This window comes from Hetaerina americana, unplaced genomic scaffold (assembly GCF_022747635.1).
Source record: "Hetaerina americana unplaced genomic scaffold, ioHetAmer1.1.p SCAF_6, whole genome shotgun sequence".
Classification (NCBI taxonomy): domain Eukaryota; kingdom Metazoa; phylum Arthropoda; class Insecta; order Odonata; family Calopterygidae; genus Hetaerina; species Hetaerina americana.
The window spans coordinates 83,260,536-83,273,920 of NW_027287205.1; positions in this window are offsets into that span (position 1 = coordinate 83,260,536).

The following is a 13,385-nucleotide window of genomic DNA, read 5'->3' on the forward strand; positions in this document are numbered from 1 at the left end:
TCGAGGGCTGGAGATTTTAACCTTGTGCACTACTGAATCTAACAGTTTCAGGCTTAACTTGGTGGAATTCTTTCATGGTGAGGTGAAAGAAAGAGAAAAAACAACTTTGCACTTCCACACACTTTTTTAATATAACACGACCATGGTTTCGATGCTGCGCATCATCTTCAGGTGATGATTCATCTTCAGGTCAGACACCTGAAGATGATGCGCAGCATCGAAACCATGGTCGTGTTATATTAAAAAAGTGTGTGGAAGTGCAAAGTTGTTTTTTCTCTTTCTTTCACCTCACCTTGTGCACTACTATTTGGCATTTATTTATTTACTTCGTATCAGTCCGAAAACAGCACGTCAACCTTTACATTGGACTTTAAACATTGATATAACAATTTGATAATTACTTTACCCCCAATGTTTTATATTTTCAAGCCGTATTATAGAATGTACGTTTCCGTTTTGGACCTGTAAAGTCCTGCACCGAACGCCCACGGTATCTTAGAGTTTTCTGGCGAAGGAAAAATCTAAAACCTCCTTTAATTATCTCTTAATATTTTAATTTGAAAATCTTAAACCTATAATTGCATTTTTTGCATTTTTACTTCAATTTGCGAAAATTTGACTTTAGTGTAGGCATTATGCTGGTAATTTTCTCTGGTGTTCTTATGGGTAAAAAGTATTTTATAAATTGACCATGGTAAATATCATATTAATTATGACTTTTGAATAGGCGTAAAAATGTTTTTTTCTTGGAAATCAGTGCTGTATTAATGTGTCATATTTTACCAGAGAACATTTAAAATGAAACATTTGTGAGCGATGACAAACGGACAATGTTTGGTCGTTGACTGGATTTAAATTATGCCGAATTATATTATGCGACGAATTTCATTTGTTTCTCATTTTATATAGAGAATTTCAAAAGTCGCTTTGTTGTGATCGTGAATTGTTTTGTTTCATTAAATGCGGTAAAATTATTACCCGTTCGCTAAATCATTTGTAAAACCGTAAAATCTACCACAAAAATTTAAAATATCAAAATGTTTTTTGAGCGCCTGACTATGTACATGGTTTACGCGTACACTTAAAGCTTCCTCTTACGATATGAAGAGATGCAGCCGCAGGTTGTGCAGCTTTAAAAACTATTGTGCCCCCATTTTGTCCGCTCTGTCGCGTTTTGCGCAGAATGTGATAAATGCACGTCTGCATGTAGTGCGAAGAATGGAGGTAAATACTTCCAGGTTGGATCTAATCTCGGAGGTATCGAACCGTTTGTTGATTGAAATTTGTGTGTCAATAGTCCAGAGTTAATGCGATAAAAACCCATGTTAACTCACGCATGTTTAAATACATATTTTAACAACTAACATACGCTGGCACTTACGATATTCACCAGATGCCTACGCAGTAGGCATCTGGTAAATTTTAATCTTGTCCTAGCGCGTAATTTGATTCGTATCAATGCATCTACATCTACATAATACCCCGCAAGCCGCCGCAAGGGCGTGTGGCGGGGGGTGTTAGGTCACCAACCGTAAAAAGGAAAAATACCACGTGCAAAAAAACAACACTGAAAATTACACCCACAGCAGCGCACACACTCATGCAAAAATCCCTTCATCCAATACTCATGCAAACACATATACCGCAAAACAACTAAAAAACTGCACCCCATGATGCAGCACGAAAGCCATCCTACAACACGGAAGCCAGGACACAACAAGCAAGAAATTGAAACATCACTACCACATGAAAATGCACCACGAAACACTCTACCCCCAAAGAGTCTGTAAAAGGCAGGGAATGCGACCTCACGTTGCAGGTAGCAGGAATTTCCCCCCGCGGAGAGAAAAAAAATAGCTTGTTGGTTGATTAATTAGATTGAAAGTGAAGACTTTCATAGAGCATTACTTACGAAAATCCTTCACTGAAAATCCATAAGTGTTTATCGACAAACATGAACATATAGTAAAGTTTTGAATAATAAATTACACGTATGGTGTGTTATAACTGGTTGTCAATCACCAAAATTTACGGACAAATTCATTGAGTGTCGTTTTCCACACGCACCAAAGGCACCAAAATCATGTAAAAAATGTTGAACACTTGAGTGACAAACTGAGGTGATTGGAACAATGCCCAGTTCAATTATTCGTGAAAACGGATCCGGGAATAAGTTCCCACGGTGTGTGTGTGTGTTTGCATGAGAGCGGTTAGGCCGTGCGGCCTGAGCATATTCCTGGGCGATGCAGCAGCGCCTCAGGACAACATTCGGAATCCTCTCGCTCCGTTCCCACTGAGCGAAGATTTTTCGCACCCCCGAGATCTCTAAAGAGTGATCCATTAGCAGACTCTAATCGCTAGAGCGGAATCGTGGCGCGAGGGTGCGTAAAGAGTGCTCTACGCTCAAGAAATCATGATTATGGTCCACTCGGAGAAACAAAATAACCATAGGTAAATTTTTCTTTGCCCTAATAGGAGTCACAATAGTCTTATACGAGAAATTAGATATGACATGCCAAATTTCTCTGTTATATTCGTAGTTGTAATGCCGAAGAATGGATTGTCATTTTTTGTTTACCAAAGGAAAGGTCGCATTTGCTGAGATATCATTTTAATTTTTTGATCACTAGTTAGTTGTTTCTTTTCGAAAGTAACTCATATTTCTCTCCCGAAAGACTGTCATAGTCAGCTATCATTACATTAATAACAAGGAAAAATATAATTGGTGATTTCGGGAGCAGAATTATCAATAATATTCCTTATTTTCGTAATTTTGAAAATTATTTGCTCCTCTTTAAAGGTAAATTAGTCTATTTTCGTAAAATTCATAATGTGGTCGATTTTTTGCGATGCTCGTCTAAAATGAAAGATCGTTGCATTGATCTAATTGAATGGGGAAAATTTTATAGCACATTATTCGCGACAATTATATGCCCATATTGCATAATTCGTCATCAAAACGGGAGCACATCAGGTATGTAAGACTTAGGGATGTATGTGTATAGAGTATCAATACTGCGTTTTAATCGCCGCGCTTAACTAACTGAGATGCATCTAATTTAGCGGTCTAATGCTCGTCAGTAATTGTACCAAATGATTATTCTTTCAATTCTGATAATGTTTGAGTCCCTCTTATGCATGGAGTACCTACTTCAATTTATCGGAGAGCATCAGTTGTACAACGTTGAATGTAGATTTAATTTAGAGGTGAATGATTTAAGTCTAAAATTATTTCGTGGAATCAGTTACATATCAAAATTCCTCCCAAATTGCTGGCATTCGGTTAATCTCCCAGGTCCAATCTAGTTGTCAAACATATTGGATGATGCTATTCGCGGAATTCATTTGTTACAAAAATGAGTTTTTGAATACGTGTTAAATGATAAATATTTATAAAACTCATAGCTACAAAAGAACGATCAGCTTTGTATACTTGGTGGTAAATTGATTTTTAGAAAACGCTAGATCGCTATCACTCTTCTAGGCGGAGTCCTGAAAGTGCTAGTATAAATTACTGCTCAAATTTCAGTTGGCCTGGCATCTTTGTTCTTTAAATAACTTTCATTTTATTGCTGAAAAAGCCTCCAATGTTATCTATTGAAATATATCATTGTCATACTTCGCACGGAGAGAAAGCCGTGAAAAATTCGTAATGTTTCTCAGAAGTCTGCAAATTTCGCACCCCATGGAACCTCTCCAGAACTCAAAAACCAGATCTTGTGTTCACGGAGAAACGTGTAAACAACGGCCACCTTTCGATCGATACCTATCGAACGAATTCCTACCGTAAACAGACGACTCCTCAAACAGAATCTCCTGATTCCACTTCGTTAATCCCGTAAGCCTTAAATTCCCGAGGGATGCTTTGTTCATGAAAGAAAAACTTGGATTTTGTTACGAATTTTAAGATTCTCAAAGAGAGAGAGAGAGAGAAAGATATGGGGCATTCATTGCCGGGTGTGTCATTCAATTTTTCCTGACGCTCAAACATTTTCCCCTGCGGATTCAGTCACTGGATGCCTGCCTGCCTCTCCTTTTGTTTCCAATGCCCAGCCCTCTTGCCGTCAAGAGCCTCAACTACGTGAATTAGAGCAGTTTCAGCTCGATATATCGACACCGTGGCATCCATTCCCCTCGTTAACCCCTTCCCCCCCCCCTGCCTTGTCCTGCCCTTCCCCTCGACCCCCCACTCTTCCCCCCTCTCCGTTAATTCGAGACGGGCCGCAGCTGACACCAGCGCCACGGCCGACAGGAGCCTAGAGAGTAAAATATAATTGAGATCGCTGGAAGCTCGCTCGGGTGACGACTATAGATATTCATATGGTACATTCATGTGTATAGAGGCAGACACATATATGCACGAAACATGCATGTGGGCCCCTTCGGAAATTATTGGGCGCCATTTCTTGAACGGCGTCCTGTAACTGAAAAAGGCCCATGAATGAATGGACCCATGGGATTGTCTTTCCCTGTGGTCCAATGCGTGGAATCATGGGCTGCCATATATCTGACGTTCACGGCAATGAAGTGATCATTTGAAAGCGGCACGTGAAATTCAATATCGCTTCGACATTACTCAGGATCACAATGGTGTTCATTCCGGGGGAAAATATTGAGCATTACCATAGAGCAGGTTGAATGAAAATTAAGTCATAAAATCATGGCGTGCGACTTTATTTTCTTTCTGAGAACTTCTTTAAAAAACCGAAAATAAGTACGATCAGTTGAGATAAAGTGAATTTATTTGAATCTTAAACACGCAGATGTTCGTTTATTCTAAGTTTGGTCTATCTGAGTTTGCACTCAGATTCACTGCACTTACTTAATCGCTTGTATCGTTTTTGTATGCGACTACATACCTGTAAATGCCCCGCGATCGATCTGCCATAAAGGTGTGTGGCATGGGTTGCGAGTACAAGTTGGGATAGATAAGGGAGAGGTAGGGTGTTTATTGGGTGAGGAAATGGGAAAAACCATCCACTCAAAATTCCTGAAAAGACATTTTGACTTTGGTGCAAAGCCACTTACATTTGAGCGTGAAACTGTCTTTTTAAAAATTGTTAGTTTTATTCTCTAAAGAAGTTCACAGGTATATGAAAAAGGAGGTAGTAAAAATGAACCAAAATCTCTTATGCGAGAGATCACCACCATTTAAGATAAATCTTAGAGAACTGAAAGGGCAAGAGAGGGAGGATTCAAGTGTACTTGCTAAGAAACCTAGGAAATAATGTACTTTGGAACATCATATAGTGATCTTTGGCCAACTTAGGAAACAATATAACTTGTTAAACGAAACAGGAAGATGTCATTGTCATTTTTCAATAAAAATTTAGTTTAATGGCATATGAGCTTAAATGGCTATCGAACAGAATTAAAATGGTTACGGCAGTACCATTTCAATTAGTAATTTATGTTTATATTGCTCGCAAAGTTATTAATCCAATATCTCTCACATGTTTTCCCTTTAGAATAAATGTAGCTTATTCTGCGTTGTCGACATCTACATCATTGCATTCTATTCTACGGGTGGTGTCTTTACACCCCCCGACACACTCCCTCTTGTTTAATAGATGTACATCATGTGCACCCGAAAAAGTAAACATCATATCCAAATACGTCCTAAAATGAACTCTTCCCCTCTTTCAAAATTTTTATTCTTCATATTCTTCCATCTTTTGATTGTGTTAGACAAGTTCCTGTGTTCTTTAAAATGTAGAATCATTTCCGCAGTTCTCATTCTTGCTCTTTCAATTTTTCCAGCGTGAGATAAAGTTTATTAATATTAGTACCTCATGATCTCTCCGATCATTTCTACGTAATACTATAGGAAAATGGGCGAAATCTGACATGCCATTGCGAATTTCTAACTATGGTTTCGCTAACAACGAGAAGCCTTTCCGCGGGAGAATGTAGACATCGACCACTGGGGCAATGCGCATTCCATTACCGCTTTACAGCGATCACGGAAAGACGTTCCCCGCACTGACCTTTGTCGTCCTCTGTCCATCACTCTCATCCAGGCAGCATATCCGGCCTCGTGACTTGTTTTGCATCGAAATGAGCGTACCAAATATGTTCATAGGCATGCCTATCAAAAAGAAAGAAAAAACTTCTGATTTCGCAAAAGCGCAAAATAATCAAGGAATTCTCATTCATGGGTGATTGGTGTGTCCAGTTATTTTTTCTTCAGGTAGGGGCGATTATCAGCCCGGCGCCCATTATGCGAGCGAGTGTAAAAAATTAAGAGGGATGAGTAGAACAGTTTTCCCTCTCTCTCTCTCGCCGATCGCGAGGTTTCAATCCCACAAGGAGCTGCTGTTTTCCCATTCACTCGATCAGGCGCATATTCTTGGAATTTGATTTCCATAAAAGTTCCAGAACTAAAACAGGCATTTATTTAAAATTATTTTGATGAACATTTATCGAAGGTTGATAGCAATTTTGGTGGGTGATATAAATAATTTTTTCGATTTTGCCCAGTGGCGAGGAAAAAATGTCAAAATAATGCATAGTACCCTTCTCTGAATTCGTTAATCACAGATTTATTTCGTTAAGACTTGGCCTCGGGGAGAAAAGTTATCACCAAACGTTATCCTATGCCATATCGGTGCCGTTTGAATGAATTCTAATTAGGTATAGATGTAAGCAAGTTCTCAAACACCACGTTGGAGATTTTTTTTTCCGAGCTGAAGATAAGCTGTCTACTTGTGTATGCCTCAAATAGTTACCTGTCCCGCAAAGTTATACATATATTTTTCAACTATGACCCTAGGCTATAAGTCCAGATAAATATATATTCAAATTGCACTGACCTAAATTACGATGTGTTTCCCGAGAAGTAATATTTTATAACACAAAAAGAAAAGAGCAGGCGCATAACCTTGCAAACTATTCAACAGAGATACCACCTATTTACGTTGTAGGAGTACAATGGGTCCCTGTTATAGGAGATGTCCTTGCAAACCCTGAGTGGGTGTGTGTGAGATTGCGAATCAAGACAGTGACTGTTTTTTTCTTAACACACCCTAGTGATCTAGTGGTTGTAAGTCTGTTTCCTTACTTAATTAATTTTGCATTTTTTGTGTGCGATTGAGGTACACGGGGGTTACTGTTTCCCAAACACACACAAGTGGCCTAGTGTGTGTTTCCTATCTTTCCCCTTACTTGTAACTTTGTTTTAACTTTCCCCCATCCTTTACAACCTAGGTCCAATCAAGTTTACGGTCTCGTCTAGCTCGTTTTTCACTGCCCCCCCCCTTACCCTGATGTATGGATTTCACACGCCGTGTAGGGCTTCGCACTGGGTGAACTCTACCATCACATATATACCGTTACTGGGTTATATATATATATATATATATATATATATATATATATATATATATATATATATATAATTATCTGTTCGTTCTATCAGTAGAATGCTTTGATAGAAGATTCCGATTCCTTAGTGGATTCCTCTTTGCAAGAATTTCTTGGTAAACAGGGTGCGGCAGCACAATTTCCTCTTTTGAAAGCGTTTTGCGTTTAAAAAAAGGAATTTACGTTGTCGCACCCTGTACCTCATAGGTATGTGATCAAAAAATATAGTAGAGGAGAGACAAGGCGAAGCAGACAGCTGTGTGAGAGAAACGCGTAGGGCGACACGTTCTCCTTCGAATGAGAGAAAGCCAAGCACGGCTATGGCTTTTCTTTGTTTTCCCGCGTGACGTCGCCTTCTGCAGTCAATGAGGAGCGGGGAGTGTGGCTATAGTCATCAGGAGACGAGGATCTTAAAGAGGAACCATCGGCCAAGGCTCACCGTGTTACCTCTGCGGTCTTCACCCCTTCCCGGGAATGCCCGCCTGCCTCTTGAATATTCATCGCAATCACTAAGACACCGCTGTACTCCTCTCTTTGACGCTCTCAAGTTTTCACGCGAGAGCCGTTCCAATTAGTAAAACCTCCCGGATGCGACTTTGGAAGGAGGAGAGGGAGTCTCCGAAATCTTAAGAGGAGGTCGGTCGTTCGCCGGTCTCCCGCTCGACTCGGCCGCTTTTAACTAAGCCAACGACTCGACAAGGTCTTGACTCCATTTTGAAGTTCAATTGCCGTAGAAGAAATAGCTGTCTTCAAAGACTGTGTGGTAGATGACCTCATTCACCTCGGACACGCCTCTCGCCGAAAGACTTGCTTTAAATTATTTCTTCATTGCGTCAAAGCACGTCATTCCACCTTTTGAAATAATTTAACCGAGAAAGAAGGAGATGTGAACCCGTGGTTAGAGGATCCAGACATCCTATGGGTATTGGCTGTTTGAACTATTCCATTAATGTTCACGCTTATTGTTAACAAAGGTGTCACGAAGATCATCAGATTGATATGTAAATAAATAATGATGAAATGCTAACATTCCCATGCCTAGCTTCGAGTGGAAATTCAAGATAGTATCCGTAGCCCATTCGTCAGAATATTTCCAACAACCTCGTTTAATAAGTCTCTGCAAAACCACTGTATTTTAGTAAACCCGCTTGGAGAAGTTTAGCTCCAGGTAACTCCACCAGATCACATGGAACTCCGGCGAGTCCTGTGGGCGATAAGCCTTACAAACGCCTCTCAAATCCTCGCGTTAAAACCGGTGGAAGTACGAGTTTTTGCTCGGGCGTCAAAGTTATTCAAGCGATCGACGCTGACAAGATCAAACACTAGTAATCGTTTAGGATTTTGCTGGACCAAGGCTTTGAGGAGCTTCGTATTTGCCAACTTGAGCGTCGAACGGCATCCATGAGTTTTTGGACTGGAATGAAAAGTTTAAAGGTTTAAAAAAACTTTCCGTCACTGAAAAACCCTCGATATTGAAGAGACAATTAGATAGTCAAACATCACCAACGCTGTGTTTGGGAAACAACACTCAACCCTTAAACTCAGGCAAGTAGGAACGGGATCGCAAAATAAAAATCATATCGGCAGTCCACCCAATTGCTGGTCTGGGTCACGCTATACCAGTGCCGGTGGAATGTTTACCTCTATTTCCATTTCAAAGAAATTGTCAAAATCTCCTCACCTGCAGTTCCTACACGGTCCGTCGGATAAACGTTTGCCTTGTGTGAGCACCTCGGGGAGCACCTTTAAAATCTTAGGCTAATAATGCCAGCTTTAGGTCACAATCCTACCCTCTCTACCTTGGCCAAATTATCCGCCTATTTCTCGGCGCTTAATGCAGTACGTCTCTCACTACAGTAGGAGGTCGTTAATTCAAATAAGAAGAAAATGGGGAAGAAATATTGAAATTTTGAAAGCCGAGAAGAAACGGAAAAACGAAGTGCATAATAATTATGCTATTAGTAGCCAAAAATAAATCGATAATTTAGAATCTTTGAGCGAAATACAGATCTCAAAGAAAGGAAGCCACGAAATTTATCGCTGAGCAAAGATATATATATATATATATATATATATATATATATATATATATATATACATATATATATATTTATTTATTTATATATTTATTTATTTAGTTAGTTAGTTATAATTAGGTAATCTACCGGTTAAGGTAGGTTTTCGATGGGCATAACTAACAAGTAAATATAATGTGATTCCTAACAAAATACAACATCCAGCATCCTACTCTACATCAAGTCCATCTTCATCTCAGTATACTTTCTTCCTCCCTTCATCCCGTCCAACATCCCAATCCTGTTCCTTCCCTTTCCTCGTTTGCGTAACATTCTCCCTTCTATCACAGTTTTCATCATCCTACTGCCGATCCTACGCCCTTCATCCATTTTTCCAGCCTCCATAGGATTGATTGCTCCCAACAAACTCCTGTCTTCGCCCACCATACCAAGTACTTCCTCATTTGCTTTCCTTTCCGTCCATTTCACCTTCTCCACACCCACATTTCAAAAGCCTCCAATCTACGTCTATCCTCCTGCTTCAATGACCACGTTTCCGCGCCGTATATAGCTACGCTCCATATCAAAGTTTTAACAAGTCTTTTCTTAAATGTGTGTATATATATATATATATATATATATATATATATATATATACATATGCATACATTTTTACGCACACACTTACATATGTACACACACATACACACACACACACACACACATATATATATATACACACACACACACACACACACACACACACACACACACGAGGGTCATCCGGAAAGTAGTACCCGTTCGTGCCGCATGAAGTGCTGACGACGCGAGTAGCCGCTGGACGAGGTCAGATAGCTTCAGTGGCTTGTCTGCCTTCTCTGAGCCAAGTTGCGTGACGCTAGCATTGCCTGTGTTGTTTCTGTGATTGTTTACAATGTTTAAAAAAATTGAGAACGCCGCCAGTTGTGAAGTGAGGGCAGTGATTAAATTCCTCAATGCAAGAAACGTTCGCCCATGTGATATTCATCGCCAATTAAAGGAGGTGTATGGAGACAATGTAATGGACGAGTCGTCTGTTCGGCGGTGGTGTCGCAACTTCAACATGGGGAGGGGGAACACACACGACGATGAGCGTTCGGGGAGACCGTCTGTCATTACAGACCAACTGGTGAGCTCAGTTGACGAATTCGTGAGGAACGATCGGCGCGTCACAATTGATGACATCTGTGAGCATTTTCCCAATGTTTCTCGAACAATTGTTCATGAAATTGTTAAACACCATCTGCATTATGCAAAAATTTGTGCAAGATGGGTCCCTCGCGTATCTCAATGAGCTGGCGGCGAAGGACTATGCAGCAGGAATACAGAAACTTGTCACACGTTATGACAAATGCCTTAATTTGCTTGGAGATTATGTTGAGAAGTAGTTTAAAGTATCCTCTTTCAAATAAAATTTTTTATGTTTGTTAATATTTACTTTTGTCTTTTTATTTCACGAACGGGTACTACTTTCCGGATGACCCTCGTGTGTGTGTGTGTGTGTATATATATATATATATATATATATATATATATATATATATATATATATATATATATATATATATATATATATATATATATATATATATATATATATATATATATATATATATATATACGCACACAAACATATATATGTATATATACGCACACAAACATATATATGTATATATACATATATTTTTAGCCATGATGTGGATAACTACCACGGCTCCGTCTGTATTCTGTCCGTTAACCGCTGGCTACTGCTTCTTCAAACTCGTGCATAGTGTAAAGGGATTCGAGGCGGATTTTGTGCCTTCTCAATTCGTATCGCCCACTATTCACTTTGCGCTGGTTCAGGAGGGGGGGATGGAGTGGGTGAAGGTAGGGTATACGTGCTTAAGAGTGTTTGTGGAGGGGTGAGAAGTCAAGTCAAAGGATTCCGAGGGGACTCAGGGAGTTGACTGAAGCAGGATGGGATAGCAAAGGGGGCCTTAATCCTGGAATTTACTGGAAGAGATTACTCCCGACCTGGAGTCCGAAAATGGGAATACATGAAGGATATGCATGCACCTTAGAGGCCGTGCTTAAAAGTGTTCCATATTTCGCCCACCCCTCTTCCCTCTCCTGCTCGTCTCCTCATCTCCTTTTGAGATAACAGGAAACAGAAATACCGTCCGCTAAATAATTCAGCCTCCAGGTCGATTGATCGATGGGTAACTTGGCTTGGGTAGCTTCGAACCCTTTCACCTTTCCCCCACCCCTCAGCCCCCATCAGCCCACTCTCCCACCCTCCCTCTCCAACGCCGATGAATCTCGAATGAAGGAAATCCCAAGGGATTGAGTTCCCTGCATGGAACATGCAATGATTTCGATTTTCCTTTTTGATTTTTTTTTTGCTTCAGACAACTGTATATAGTATTCTCGGGAGAACACGTCCGATTGCGGGAACGGGAGATAAAAAGAGATAAAAAAACTTGAGTTTCGTCGGGATAGCGGGTGGAGTGTGGCGCCACTCGCCCGTTGGTTATGACGAGCCCCTTCTTGGTCACTATCGCAACAATCACTTCGTCACTAACTCTGCCATTGTGACTTCACCTAATGATTGCATCGCACCCGGGCAGATGAATGGGTCGGGAATTGTACCAATCTAGCGTCATTGCCGATGGAAAAACGAAAAGAGCGAATTAATTGACATGAGGGAGTCAACGACCGAGATTTATATGTATATGAAGTTGGCACTAGCGGAAATCAAAGACGAAATCACAAAAAAGAAAGAAGAAAGAAACTTATCCTTTCTTCTCTTCTTTGAGAAAGGTGGCTTCTACCACCGAAAATTCGAAAACTAGGGAGTTTCATTTGTTTTTTTTGTGTTTCTGTGTTCGCTAGAGCTAACTTCATATATAACATAAATCACATCCGTGATACTTTCCCATTATATATATATATATATATATATATATGAACACACACACATATATATATTTATATATATGTGTTTATATATATATATATATATATATATATATATATATATATAAATATGTATAGATAAATGTGCGTGTGTACACCTATACATACAAACACATATGCACACATTCACACAGAATTATTATCAAAATTATTGTCCTCTCATACTATATGTAAGAGTTGGCTGCGTGTATCGGAAGCAAAAGGTTTATTTCGTAAGATGAACCTCATGGAACAGTTGTCAAAGACTATTGAAGGGAGAGGGAGAACATTGGATCTTCCTAACTATCAGCATAAACATTAAAACAGACTAATATGAAGTAATGAGCGACTAATCTCTACTTCCCATGTAAGGAAACATACCATTATACGTACTATGTCCTGGGCATACTCTACAACTTCGAGCTGCCTCGCACAGTTTACTTTTTTCTTTTTCAGTCCCACTTTTGTTTTTATGAAACTCCAAGTCTGCGTCATTTTGACCTGTTTCCCTGTCAAATTGCTGACGTGGTTGGGAAGAATCGCCTAAGGATATAATCACCCAGCCCTGTCTTGCTAATTACTCAGATTATCTGCAGAATTAAAAGAAACGTATGAAAAAAAATCAGCATTATTAATTACTGGCAAGTGTAGCCAGGTATCAAAGGGAATTATTCGGTTAGTCTGAACTCGGTTGGCAAAGACAAAACTGCGTCGTATGATTCTCATAGTAAAAATATTACCTGTTACTTCAACTTATCTTCAACCGTTAATCGGTTACCTGAAATAATTCCCTCTCGTTTTTACTGAAAAATATCTTTTAGTTACCTCATTCGCAGAATTCCGTAAACATTTCAGTGGAATATATCGCATTCTATTGAGGAATACTCAAAGTTATTTAAATCGCCGAAAAACATGACTCGTCCGCTTTCTGGTCATTCAAATGGCTCTTTTGGAGGTATCAAAACTCGGACGTCGGCTTTGAACCTTCCATCATTCGACTCGGCACTGCACTGTGTCCTCCACTCCTCCCTT